The sequence below is a fragment of the Panthera tigris genome, chromosome F3, assembly GCF_018350195.1.
Source record: "Panthera tigris isolate Pti1 chromosome F3, P.tigris_Pti1_mat1.1, whole genome shotgun sequence".
Lineage (NCBI taxonomy): Eukaryota > Metazoa > Chordata > Mammalia > Carnivora > Felidae > Panthera > Panthera tigris.
This window is the reverse complement of record NC_056678.1, coordinates 67,511,001-67,522,903: the sequence shown is the minus strand read 5'-3', so window position 1 is coordinate 67,522,903 and position 11,903 is coordinate 67,511,001. Positions and strand designations below refer to the sequence as shown.

At 58.8% G+C, this 11,903-nt stretch overlaps 1 long non-coding RNA gene across 3 annotated transcripts; it reads right to left on the bottom strand.

Moving 5' to 3' along the window:
- Window positions 1–1,094: 1,094 nt before the first annotated feature.
- On the bottom strand, window positions 1,095–3,998 carry LOC107180182. 3 transcript variants are annotated; one of them, XR_006213967.1, is made up of 5 exons: window positions 3,789–3,998; window positions 3,624–3,705; window positions 2,438–2,551; window positions 1,873–2,073; window positions 1,095–1,358 (listed from the first exon to the last, which is right to left on the bottom strand). It is a non-coding gene; the product is annotated as an uncharacterized LOC107180182 (long non-coding RNA). The 3 variants fall into 3 exon arrangements; XR_006213966.1 differs by having other exon boundaries at window positions 1,641–2,073; window positions 3,624–3,998; XR_006213965.1 differs by having other exon boundaries at window positions 3,624–3,996.
- Window positions 3,999–11,903: the final 7,905 nt, after the last annotated feature.

The window sequence follows — 11,903 nt, the reverse complement described above, 5'->3', positions numbered from 1 at the left end:
AGCTCAGTCTCTTAAATAAGCCACATTTATGATACAAATGGAAATGCCTCTTCCTGGCTGCATCCTGGGCCTGAGTCAGCCCTCAGAGACCCTGTCCTGGCAGGAGACCCTGGGGCTCTTTGGTGCGCAGGTGCAGGGAGCCTGGCATTCTTCCGACGGGCCCCCACCATGCTGAGGACCCTGGACGTAGCCCTTCTCCTCCCCGACGTCAGTTTCCTCTGTAAAATGGAGAGCTGGACTAGACCAGGTGGCTTTAATGTGTCCCTTCTTCCAAGAAACAGGTGCCTAGCCAGCATTCTGGATGCAATTTCAGCAGATGCCAGCCTCCTCTGAGGTTCACCTTGACCTCAGGCTAGGAGTCCTGGCCTAGGGGGCTAAAAATGCTGTGGTCAGTGTTTAAATGAAAGCGGTGGGGGAGGTTGTAGACATATGTGCTTAGATGCATATGGACTGTCTCCGGGAGGACCCGGGGACCAGTGGTTGCTTCTGGGGACAGGAGGTGGGTGGCCGGGGACGGGGGCGGGAAGGAGACATACTTTCCCTTTTGTGCTGTTGAAAGTGTGCCATGCACACGGTCTTAAGCCTTTTTATTTAGAAAAATTCCAGGTTTGGGGGCGCCTGCCTGGCTCAGTCGGTTAAGCATTCAACTCCTGATTCTGGCTCAGATCATGATCTTACGGTTTGTGAATTCGGGCCACACGTAGGACTCCGCTCACAGCACGGAGCCCGCTTGGGATTCTCTCTCTCCCTCTCTCTCTGTCCCTCCCTCCCCAAAAAATAAGTAAATAAGCTTTTAAAAAAAATCCAGGTTTCAAACCGCAATTTGGGGAGCTGCTGGGAGCATCTGCCCAGCTCTCTGAGCTGGGACTGACCAGAGCCTCGATGGCATTGCCAGGAGCCCTGGGACGGCTGAGAGAGGTGGAAGGAGCTGAGGAGGTCTTCACTCCCCCCGCCCACACCCACAGCGGGGAGTTCTGTCTTAGTGAGGCTCCCCTCCCCCTTCTGCTGCAACAGGGGCTCCCCCAGCAAGGGTCTCTCCGAGGGAGCCCTCCCCTCCCAACCCTGCCCAGGTACATCACCACCACCCGGACTGGTTCAACATTCAGGAGTCTTTATTAGATCTGAGACGGGACCGCCATCTCAGAGGACTCTCAGCTCGGACGCCACAGGAACTGGGATGGACCAGGGTGGACAGCGGTGGCCACGGGAGCAAGGGTGGGACGAAGTCCTCTCCCGGGTGGCTCCGGGTGTAACGGGCAGCCCAGGCTGGAGCTGGGGTCTTGCCACTTCGATCAATCCAGGAGGGCTTCTCAGAGGGAACCCATGCCAGCTGGGTACAATAAGTCCTTCTTTTCAGTCTGAAAAGAAAAAAATGGCAAGAGTGAAAAAGGTTCTCTTTGGATGGAGACCTTAGCAGGAAGCAGAGGACAGAATTCCAGGGAGAGTGTCCAGCGGCCCTCGGGGCTCCCCTCCACCAGAAAGGCGGGGGGCTGGGGAGGGCTGAGCCTGGGCATGTCTTCCAGGAGCTCTGCCCAAGGCCATGACAGGGCGAGGGACTCAGGTCCCCAGCAGGGGAGAGGTAAAGGCCCAAGAGACTCGGCACCAGGTGGGGAACATGCTTCCGTTGGCCAAGGACAAACCTGGGAAGGTTTGGGTGATTTCTGCAGCAACTGTGGTCTCTTCTCCAGTCCCGTCTTCACCCCCAAAGACGGCCGTAGCATCCTGCGGCTTCCCACCTGCCGCGGGGTCCCTGCCCACAGGCTCTGCCCCTCAGTCACTCAGAGTGTGTTAGGAGGTGTTCTGCTGGAGGCACAGGGGAGGGACGCAGCCTGTGCGGGGGACCCACCAGGCCCCATCTGAAGCCCAACTTACCAGCCCCGTGACGCGGGGTGACCCACACATCCTTCGTGGGGCCCTGACTGCAGCTTTGCCAAGCGGGGGACAGAGCCACTCCAGGCCTGTCAGCAGATTGACAGAGAAGACGGCTGCGAGAGGGCTCGCTTGAGCAAGTGGTTGTGGAATCGAGGTCAGCCCCTTCCTTCCTGGGGTGGGGAGACCTAGGAGCCTCAGCACCTAGGAATGAACAGGACGAGCAGGGGCCACACGGAAACCTGCGTTAGGGGCACAACCGTGGCCACGGCCTCCCTCCCCTGCCCCGGCCGGAGTCAGGAGCCAGCAGCTTCGGGAGTCCCTGGGGTGCACCCCATCTGACTTCTCCAAGGGCTTTAAAATCTGAAAAGAGAATCTCCGGAAGAGGAGGGGGGTCCGAGCCCCTGCGCTGCCCAGCTCCGCTCAGACCAGAAGGCCCAGCCTTACGTCCCTGCCTGCCCTACCTCCATTCTCGCTCCCACCCCTGCCCCTAAACATGGTCTTTACAGGCCCCCCCGACCTTGACTGGGGCGGTACCGTGGAGGGGTGTGGATGGGGTCTGCCTCACCCATTGTACTGGTAGCTCCCCAAAGGGAAAGACTTGTCTCCCTCGAACTTGGGCTCCTCGAGGCCTCCGACTTCTCCTGGCGCTCGTCCTGACCCGGGCTGGCTCCCAGAGGCCCTGACGTGAGCCGGCCAGTCCTAAGCACCCCCGCTGAGTCTACCAGCCTCCCCCTCCACTGCTCACTGTCCCATTCCTTGCCCCAGATCCTCAGGCCGCCCGGGAGCCCCACGAGCCCCACGAGCCCCACGAGCCCCAGGCTGGCTAGATTTGGGGGACAACAGAAGAGAAGGTGCGTGTGGGGGCCTGGGGAGGGGTGGTGGGTGAAGCTCAGAGCAGGCCCTCCCCCGCAGGGGGGGAGGAGGAGTCCAGACGGAGCAGGGTCTGTCGGCTCCGCCCTCCCAGCCCAGACACGGACAGCCAGCATCTCCTAGCAACAGTACAGTAGCAGGGGGCTGGGAAGGGGGGCTGGGAAAGCGGGGCGGGGAAACAATGATATCATAAATTATCCCCAGCCCCTCCCTGCCAGCCCACCCTGCCTCAGTTGAGAATGGCCCCCTTTCTCTCCCCACCTGCCCCTCATTGGAGATTCCCTCAGCAAAGCCGGCCCCTGCTCAGTGCCCCTTAGAGATGCCCCTTTAGGTCAAGGTGACCATTCTCTGTCTTGTGCTGGAGCTCCAGAGGGAGGGAATTCTCACCATCTCAGGATCTCTCAGGGACCCTGTTGGAACCTCCCCAGTGGCAGAAGCAGGGAGCCTGCCTTCCTAGGGGACTCCCCCCCTGCTGAGGGCCTGAGAGACCAGCCCTTTCCGATGGCCTCTGGTTCTGGCTTTTCTCTTTGGGTGGGGATGGGGGCAAGGAAGGGAAATTTCGAAGCGTTTTGTGACACTGACTCCCCTTCTCTCAACAAGATTTTATTCATTCATTAATTATTATTATCATTGTTTTATTGTAAGTAGCCTCCACACCCAATGTGGGGCTTGAACTCATGACCCTGAGATCAAGAGTCGCATGCTCTACTGACTGGGCCAGCCAGGTGCCCCTCTGAACAAAAGATTGCAGACTTGTGTCCCCAAGTCTTTAAGGGGCACTCAGACCTCACCAAGGTACCCATGTGTGTTTCCCTAGGCCATCAGTTGGAGTCCACGAAGCCCAATAAAGTGACTAAAGCAGGTGACAGTCCATTCCTTACCTCTCAAATTAGCCATGTCAAGCCCAGGGTCAGAGAACTGGTACTTCAGCAGAACAGGTCTCAGTTAGACACTGGGAAGGACCTTGCAAGACAGAATAAGCAAGATCGTGGTGTTTCCTGGTTGGAGAGAGGAAAGGTCTGTCATAGAAACGAGAAACTGGGAACCTTTTAAATTGATCACATGGATGCTTTCTCTGCCGTATTAAATAACACACAGGGAGTACTTAGCATAGAGCCTGACATGTCGCTGGCCCCCATCGTGGCCATTCTTATTGGATGGCTATCAGGAGGAAGGGATACATCGCTGGAGACCTACGTCCCATCCTCCAGGAACCCCATGGGAAAATCCAGATAGGAGATAGTGCCCTGAGTACAAGATGGCAGCCAGTTGCTATGGCAACAGAAGCAGAAGGAGTCCGGTTGGCTGTGGGGGCCGCGCTGGAAAGCCAGCTGGTGCCAGATGGACAAACCCGGCAGAAGGTAGCCCTGGCCGGGTGAGGCTCATGCCCCTGTGCCCAGGGCTCTCCCTCCATATGCCAGCCTCAGCCTGGTCCTTCCCTGCAGGCCTACAGGCTCCACTGCTACCAGTGGGGGATGATGCCCAAACCATCCTTCCTCCCAGCTCTTGCTTGTACAACAAGGAATGACCGCTCCGAGACAAAAGCCCCTGTTGCTCAAAGTCTCCCTGGCCCATAGGCTGAGGGACCTCAGTAAGTCTGAATTCAGCTCACTCCTGACAATGCTGAGGAGCATAAGATCATCGGGAACTTGAGAGAGTCCTGGGCTGGACGGCAGGGCTTGGAGGGACCACTTTGGGCTCATTCCCTGCAGCGTCACGATGTCCGGCTAGCGCTCCCTCTGGAGAACGACGAGATGCGGGCTGCGGGGAGCAAGCAGGGTTAGGACACTGTGGGGGACCCTCACCCCACCCTCGCTCTTCCCAGGGCTGCTGGACGGTGTCTACACCGGCCCTAAGGGGAAGCTCTTCCTGAGGAGGATGGCCACCAAGACACCTGCCTGCTTGAGCCCACGAGAGCCCTGGGCAGTGCCCGGAGCCCAGCCCCGCCCTCAGACAGGCCTTCATCACGGACTGCACCGAGTCCCTCCTGGCCCCCTCCTCCCCAGCGATCCGTGCCCTCATTTCCAAGCCGCGGAAGCCCTTCCAGACTGTCCCCACCTCAGTGGCCCCTCTAACTCTGTGTCCCTCTAGAATTAGCACTGTCCACCTGCACATGGCCTCACCCTCATTCACACCGACCCAACTGATCCCTCGGAGTAACCGTGGAAGGAAGTTAGGGTCCAAAGACAGTAAGTGACTTGCCTAAGGTCACCTAGCTGGCAAGGGAGGGAAGCCAGGGTCTCCTGACCGGCCTGTCTGATTCAGAGTCGACAACCAAAACCTCCTTCTGTTGTCCGTCCTGTGGATGGAGCCCCGCTATCCAATCTGTGAGCAGCCTGCAGCCCGACGAGGTGCCCGCTGCCATTCTGCTGCTCCCGGGGCCCAAAGCCACACACTTATTACAAGGAACAGTGTACACAACAAGGCGTTGGGGGTGGGGCAGGGGTCTATCCACATGCTGGTTGACAGCAGGCAGCACTCAGGTCAGGCAACGAGAGAAACCTTCCCCGGGGAGGACGAGACTGGGTGTGGAGTCTAAGGCAGCCTCGAGCCTCTTTTTGGGCCCTGGCTTCTCTCTACCTTCCCAACACAGCCCTCCCCGAGCGAGCGAGCAAGCGAGCGAGCGAGCGAGCGGGGAGCCCCGTGCAGGAGGTGGGGAGCCCCGTGAAAGGGCGGGAAGGGAGGTAGAGGGGCCGGGGTGGAGGGAGTTACAGCAAGGAAGGAGGCGGGCAGCAGGACCCTGCTGCTGGGGGCCCGCGGGGCCTGACAGGACCGTGGAGAGGAGCCTGTCCTGGGAAGGTTCGGACAGGGCCTCACCGTGAGGCTCTGGCTAGGTGTCAGCTTCTCCATTTCCTTCCCAGATCTGGTTAAAGCCTGAGGCTGCCCCTCAGCCCTCCCCTCCTCCAATCCCCTTGCACCCACCCCTTAGCCCCGGGAGCTAAGCCCCCTCACCTGACAAGGCCACTTCCGTGGCCACTCACAGAGAAGCCTTTGTGCAAAGGCTGGGCCTGGGGGAGGGGCGGGGGCCGGCCCCCCCACTTCCCTCTCCCCCTCCCCCTCCCCCCCCCCCCTGGCCACAGCAGCTCCTCAGATGCCTCTCCAGCCTTCCGCCACCTTCCCCAGGAAGGATCTCCCCGCCTGATAGCCCGCACCCCTTCCCGCACCCAGTCTCCCAGGGACTTCCCAGGGCTGAGCCCCCTCTCTGATCTTCAGTCCCCAGCTGCCCATCTCCTGTGCTGCCCTCGGGGCACCCGTGCTTCTCCCAGGGAGCCCCCACTGGCCTACCCACTGTGTAAGCGGGGGCACGCATGTGGACGGTGGGGTGAGTCTGGGGGAGGGGCAGAGACTCTTCCTGGGGGGCTCCCAGGCCTCTGTTCCCTCATTTGCAGAACTAAGCAGGAGCCAGTGAAACCTCCGGCTGGGCACTGGGCTAAGCAGGCAGCTGGATGCCCTGTCCTTGTCCCTCCTGGGAGGGGCTGTGTGCTGCTCGCCGTCCAACCCCCCCCCCCCCCCATACATGGCATCTCTGAGGCTGTCAGCTAAGCACTCTGCAAGTCCAGCCCCCCTGCTGGGGCACATGAGGCTCTCTCGGTAACCAACTTCAGCCTCCGTGCCCCATCTCCTCCCAGCCCAGAGTCTCTGTGACGACAGCCCCGTCCCCTATCTTTCCTCCCTCCCCTCACATCAGCTGGCCCCGCACCACTGCCCACTCCCTCACACCTTGGACTTGACGACCTCCTGCTCACCTGTCACCACTTCCATCCGATTGATTGCCGTACCACTTGCCCCTTGGCCCCTCCAGGAGGCCCTCCCTGCCTGCCCAGCCCCATGCTCCCCGGAGCCTGGCTCAGGTCTTCAGGACAACGGTCCTCCCGGTGTCCCGTGGTGCCCGTCTGCCCTCCCTGCCAGACTGCTGGTTCCGCAGAGCAGCCCCGAACCCCACCTCCGCCTTCACCCAGCGGCACTCGGCACACGCCTGTTGACGGAATGAGCCACGGAGGCAGGAGCCAAGCGAAAGGAAGGTGTGGGTGCGAGAGGCGCTGCCCGGGAGGAAGGGATGGTCCTCACGTGGGTGATGTGGAGGGGGAGGGACCCGAGGGCCTAGCAGTTTGGTGACACCGCAGGTGAAGGGGGGAGGCGGGAGCACATGCTGAGCCAGTGAGCACCGGGACCCTGTACCGCATCTGGGGAGTGGCCACCTTGCGGTTTGGGAAGGAGGCTGGCTTCTTCGCCACCAGGGAAGCCAAAAGCACAGGATGCTCCCAGCCCTCCTTGCTGCTCGGGCCTGGGTGGAACCCAAGCAGGGGCACCTCTCCAGCCTCTGCCCCAGGAGCTAAGGGCAGGAGCACACACAGATCTGGAGTTCAGAGAGGCCAGAACCTGTGAAGCGGGCAGGTTTCTAGAAGTCTAGAGCCCACGATGGCTGACGCGATAAACGTAGCAGGACCGTGGAGCCCTGGGGAGCACTCACAAATGAAGACCTGGAAGACTGAATGAGCAGAACCCAGGACGCATGAGCGAGGATGTAACAGGAGGGCCAAAGGCCACAGGAGGAGGCAGGACCGGGGCCAGCGGGGACTGCTCTGCAGAGGTCTCCTGGCCTGAGGTGGGGGTGGGCGGTGGGCCCTTGGCGGGGCCGTGGGTGGTCTCCAGGGCGTAGCTTCACAAGGGCCGTGAGGAGGGAAGCCAGACCGCCAGGCTGAGCAGGGAAAACCTGGAGCTCCACCTCGAGGACACGACAGTCCTTCAAGGCCCCAGAGAGACCCTCAAACTGGCAGGCGGTCCTGCCTGCCCACACCTTACCCTCCCCCCAGTTCTCACCACCCCCCCCCCCAGTCTTTGTGCATCACCCACAGTCCATAAGATCCCCCGTCAAGTCCTCTGACCACCGGGTGCTCACGGGGTCTGTGAGTGAACGGGAGGCCGCCCCGTCAGCCCTGCTCCTGTGCCAGCCTCACTCTCCTCTGGGACTGCCATGCCTCATCCCTCCCGTCCGCTCTCCCCAGTTCTACTAGCAAGGAGACTCAGCCATGTTCCCGGCCAGCCAGCAAGTCCTTCCTGGGTTCCCGGGGCCTCAGCCCCCGCCACGTCCATCCACCTGTCAGAGGCCGCCATCGTAGGGGTGCCAGCTGCCAAACATGGCGCCCTCACCCGCCCTCCGCTTCCGTTCCCACAGCATTGCCTCCTACCCCTGCCTCTCTCTCTCTCTCTCTCTGAAGCCCGAGCCCAACAAGGTGGGGGGCCAGGCTGGGGAGCCAAGGCCGGAGGAAGCAAGACAAAAAAGGACAGAAAAGCCGGCCCCTTGGCATCTCTCTTTGGCATCTGAGTCCGGCTCAGGGAGGGACGGCAGAAGGGAAGAAAGAAAGTAGTGTGAGTTTTTATTTCTGTCCTCTTCCTGCCACCTCCCCCCCACACACACACTTTGATGAAAACAAAATCTCTCCCCTTTTCTCTCTTCTCCAACCCCCTCCCCTTTTTTTCTGGCTCCTACCATGAGCCTCCTGGAATGCAAATGAGTTGTATTATGCAAATGTATGCAAATCAGGCTTAACGAGCGGAAGGAGGGGGCAGAATGCCTAATGAGTAATGGCGGAGGGTGGCAGGAATGACCCCCCCTCCTCTTCTCCCGTTCCCACAGCCTGGAGGCTGGCTGGGGGTAGCAGGGTGTCCCTCGCTTCTGGAAAGAGCAGAAGGTCAAGGCCCCATCACCTTAGAAGGCTGAGGATGGCCTCGGCTGTAGGTGAGGGACAGGAGAGCTTGAGGGTGGAGAGGGTTAAGTACAGGGGACTCCGGCTCCCTCGCACAACCTTCCCAGAGTCTCTGGATGCACCAGCCTCCCTGCCTGTGCGGCTCCAGTGCTGAAAGGAGGCTGATGCTCATGCATGCCAAGGCTTGTGATTCAGAAAGGAGGATTCCCAAGGGAAGATTCCCAACCAGACCCAGGTTCTTCCTGGGGGTGGGGGTGAAAGCTGTCTCTCTTTGTGCTTTGGAAGGTGGGGGCTGGGGCGGTTGCCATGGCAACATAGCATGGAACACCCACCTCCCCAACATCCAGCCCCAGAGGACCTAAGAGTTGGGGGGGGGGCATAATAGACTGACACCCCCTGATGCCCCCACCACCTGGCACTGCCAGCCGGAGATGGCGGCATCACATCCTAGCGAGAATAGCCCCTTTGTTTCTGGGCTCCCGGTGTCGGAGGAGCAGGCCTGGGCACACAGAAGGGCCTTTCCCAGGCCCCGTTCCAGTTTGCGTGGCTCTTGCTGGCCTCTGGAGACTCCTTGTGGCCATCCGCTGGCCTCTGTGCCCTGGCAGATGGCTGCCCCTTTCCCCGTGGGCTTGCCAGCCACTGCTAGGTATGCCTTCCCCTGTGCTTCTCTCTGAGGCCTCCCCTGCAAACCTCTGACAGACAGAGCAGTTGGGCCCACCTCTTCCCGGCCTGTGTGGACACCTCACACGCCCAGACACGTGCTCTGTCCCCTTCCGTGCAAGGACAACCTGTGACCCTCCCGACAAGCATTAGGCCTGCGCACGCACGCGAGTCAGGCAGGGAGGTTCCTACAGGACACATCAGACACAGTGGGCAGGGCCGGGCTGGACTTGAGGAGGCTGCCTCTTGGCATTTCCACCACCCAGCTGAGTGACCTTGGGCATGACTCTTCCACTCTCTTGGGATCTGTAAAATGAGGGATATAGGGCGGAGGCTCATCCTGGCTCTGCCTGACCTTACATGAGTTTAGGGTACACACTTCCCGCATCCACCTCTCATCCTTCGCACCGCTGCAACAGCACCCCACCCCCACACCGTTCAGTTCCCACTCCCCGAAGAGGACAGACCCAATTTCCTGGAGATGGAATGCCAACTGCCCTCAGCTTTTCCCTCTTCCTGAGGCCCCGCAGCTGCCTGCAAACAGTCCCCACAGATTACAAAATCTAGAGACCGAGAGAAGACCCCCTCGTAAGCCTCCCAAAGGGGGCCTGCAGGCCGGCTACTCACCGCCCGGGAGCTGTCCGTGGTGCTGGACGCGGCTCTGGCCCAGGAGTGGAGGAAAGCGGGCGGGAGGGTGACGAGCACCCACCCGCCCCAGGTGAGAAGCTAAAAGGAAGAGAAGAAGCGGAAACATTGGGAAACAGTAAGCAAGGGCGCAGACACCCCCGAGGAAAGTCTCTCCTCTGGGAAGATGTCCAAATTGCCAGTGCTGCTTGGGGGGAGGAGGAGCCCAAGGGTCCCTGCAACTCTGAACCTCACACCCCTTCATCCCTAACGACTTAAGGGTCATAGGTTAACTCAGTCTCCATCTGGATCCTATTTGGAAATCCACAGGGAGATACAGTCATCGTTCCTGCTCTTGGGGAAGAGCTCGGGTTGAGGTAGTTGACAGGGTACCGACCTCTAAATTCCATCCTAAATTCTAAGGTTCCTACAAGGAGTTTAGAAATAAGGTTGGGAGAGATGCATAGTTGAAGATACACAATCTGCTCAGTTGTATTATAACCATCAAGAGCTCGAGAGGAAAGGCAGGGAAATAGGAAAGGGCATGTGTGTGCCTGTGTATGTGTGCACAGGTGCGTGCGTGTGTGTGTGTGTGTGTGTGTGTGTGTGTGTCCCAGGGCAGAGAGGTAAGCCTACATCAGTGGTTCTTAACCCTAGCTGCACATTAGAAACACGGAGAGAACTTTTAAATGATACCAATGTCTAGGCCTCAGTCCCAGATACTCTGATTTCATTGGCCTGGAGCTGGACCCCAACATGTTTTTTTTTCTAACGCTCCCCAGGTGGTTTTAGTGCATAACCAAGTTGAGAATCACTGGCCTGGAAGAAAGCACATACGAAAAAGTACAGGGGTTAAGCCTGATGAGCCGGAGGGAGAGGGAAAGCCAGGGCCCCTGAAGAGGAAGGGAATAAGCAGGAAGGAAAGCATCTCCTGGGACCTCCTGGTGGCCCCAGGCCTGATCTGGATTGGAGACCGACTAAGGCATCGAGCTTGTCTCTTTGGTGCTGTGGAAGCTCAAACCGTCCCAATGAGATGAGGCAGGGAGACGAACTGTGTCCCCATCCCAGGCCCTTGTGCAGAGACAGGGCATGGGTGCAATGACCCTGGGGGCATGCTGCTCCCCTTCACCCAGAAGGTCCCCAGGGAGGCAGCTGTAGAAGGTAAACAGCAACAATGGTCTCTTTCAGTGTCCAGATTCCAACCCTTCAGTCCAATTAGCAGACACAGCAAACAGCAATTCAGCTGCCTTCAGCCGCTGTCATAACAAACTCAGAGCAGCCTTAATGGGGGGATTAGGGCAGGAGGAGGGGGGTGTCACTCAGAGCCTTGGAGAGCCTGGTGGCAATGAAGGGCTCCCCTGTTTCTCCCAGCTCTCTCCCACCTGAATATGCAGCTACTCACCTTTACCTTCTATAACCCTGCTTCTCATTTTCCTCAAAGCTCCAAGAATGGTTTTCATACTTTTGTCTACTCTTTCCCTCCAGTGATTTTTAAAACGTTAACCTAAATTCATTTATCCTGCAGGGAAGTTGGCACACCTGCCCCTGGATGAGCCAGCGCCATAACCCCCCATGATCTCTGAGGTCTTGATGGCAAAGGAAGGAAGGCGGAAAGGTCAATCTGTCCCCAGAGCATTGGGGTGGGAAGGTGGGGAAGAAATAAATATCAGAATATTCCAATTCCCAAACCTTGGGAATTGCAGACTTCAAGAAGGACTTCCAGACCCAGAAGAACGCAGAGGGGCCTATGCTTCTCTGGTGGGTTACTAGCCTTGGGAATTGACTTGGGGGTTGGGGTAGGGGTGGGGGCTGGGAGGCAAGAGGAGAGAAAACACCTCTTCTTAAAGTTGCTCAGTCTGTATGCTGGTAGGCGGGTCTCTATTTGGTTGGTTAATTCTACCCACTACCTAACCGGTCCTTAAATTTAACACCTGTGTTTTTTGTCACTCTGGAAACTTAATGGAATACACTTGGAGTTATCATTTACCCGTGCCACATTCTCTATCTCCATAACTCAGTTTACCAGTTGTAAGTTCTCTACGTGGTAAGATCCGTAAAGAACAGAAAACACAATGGCCCTTCTGCCCTTGTGGACTCTAGCCTCTTAACAGGCTTCTCGAAGGCTGTTCCTTCTCCCCAGGCTTCAGACACTGCCTACCCAGGTCCCCA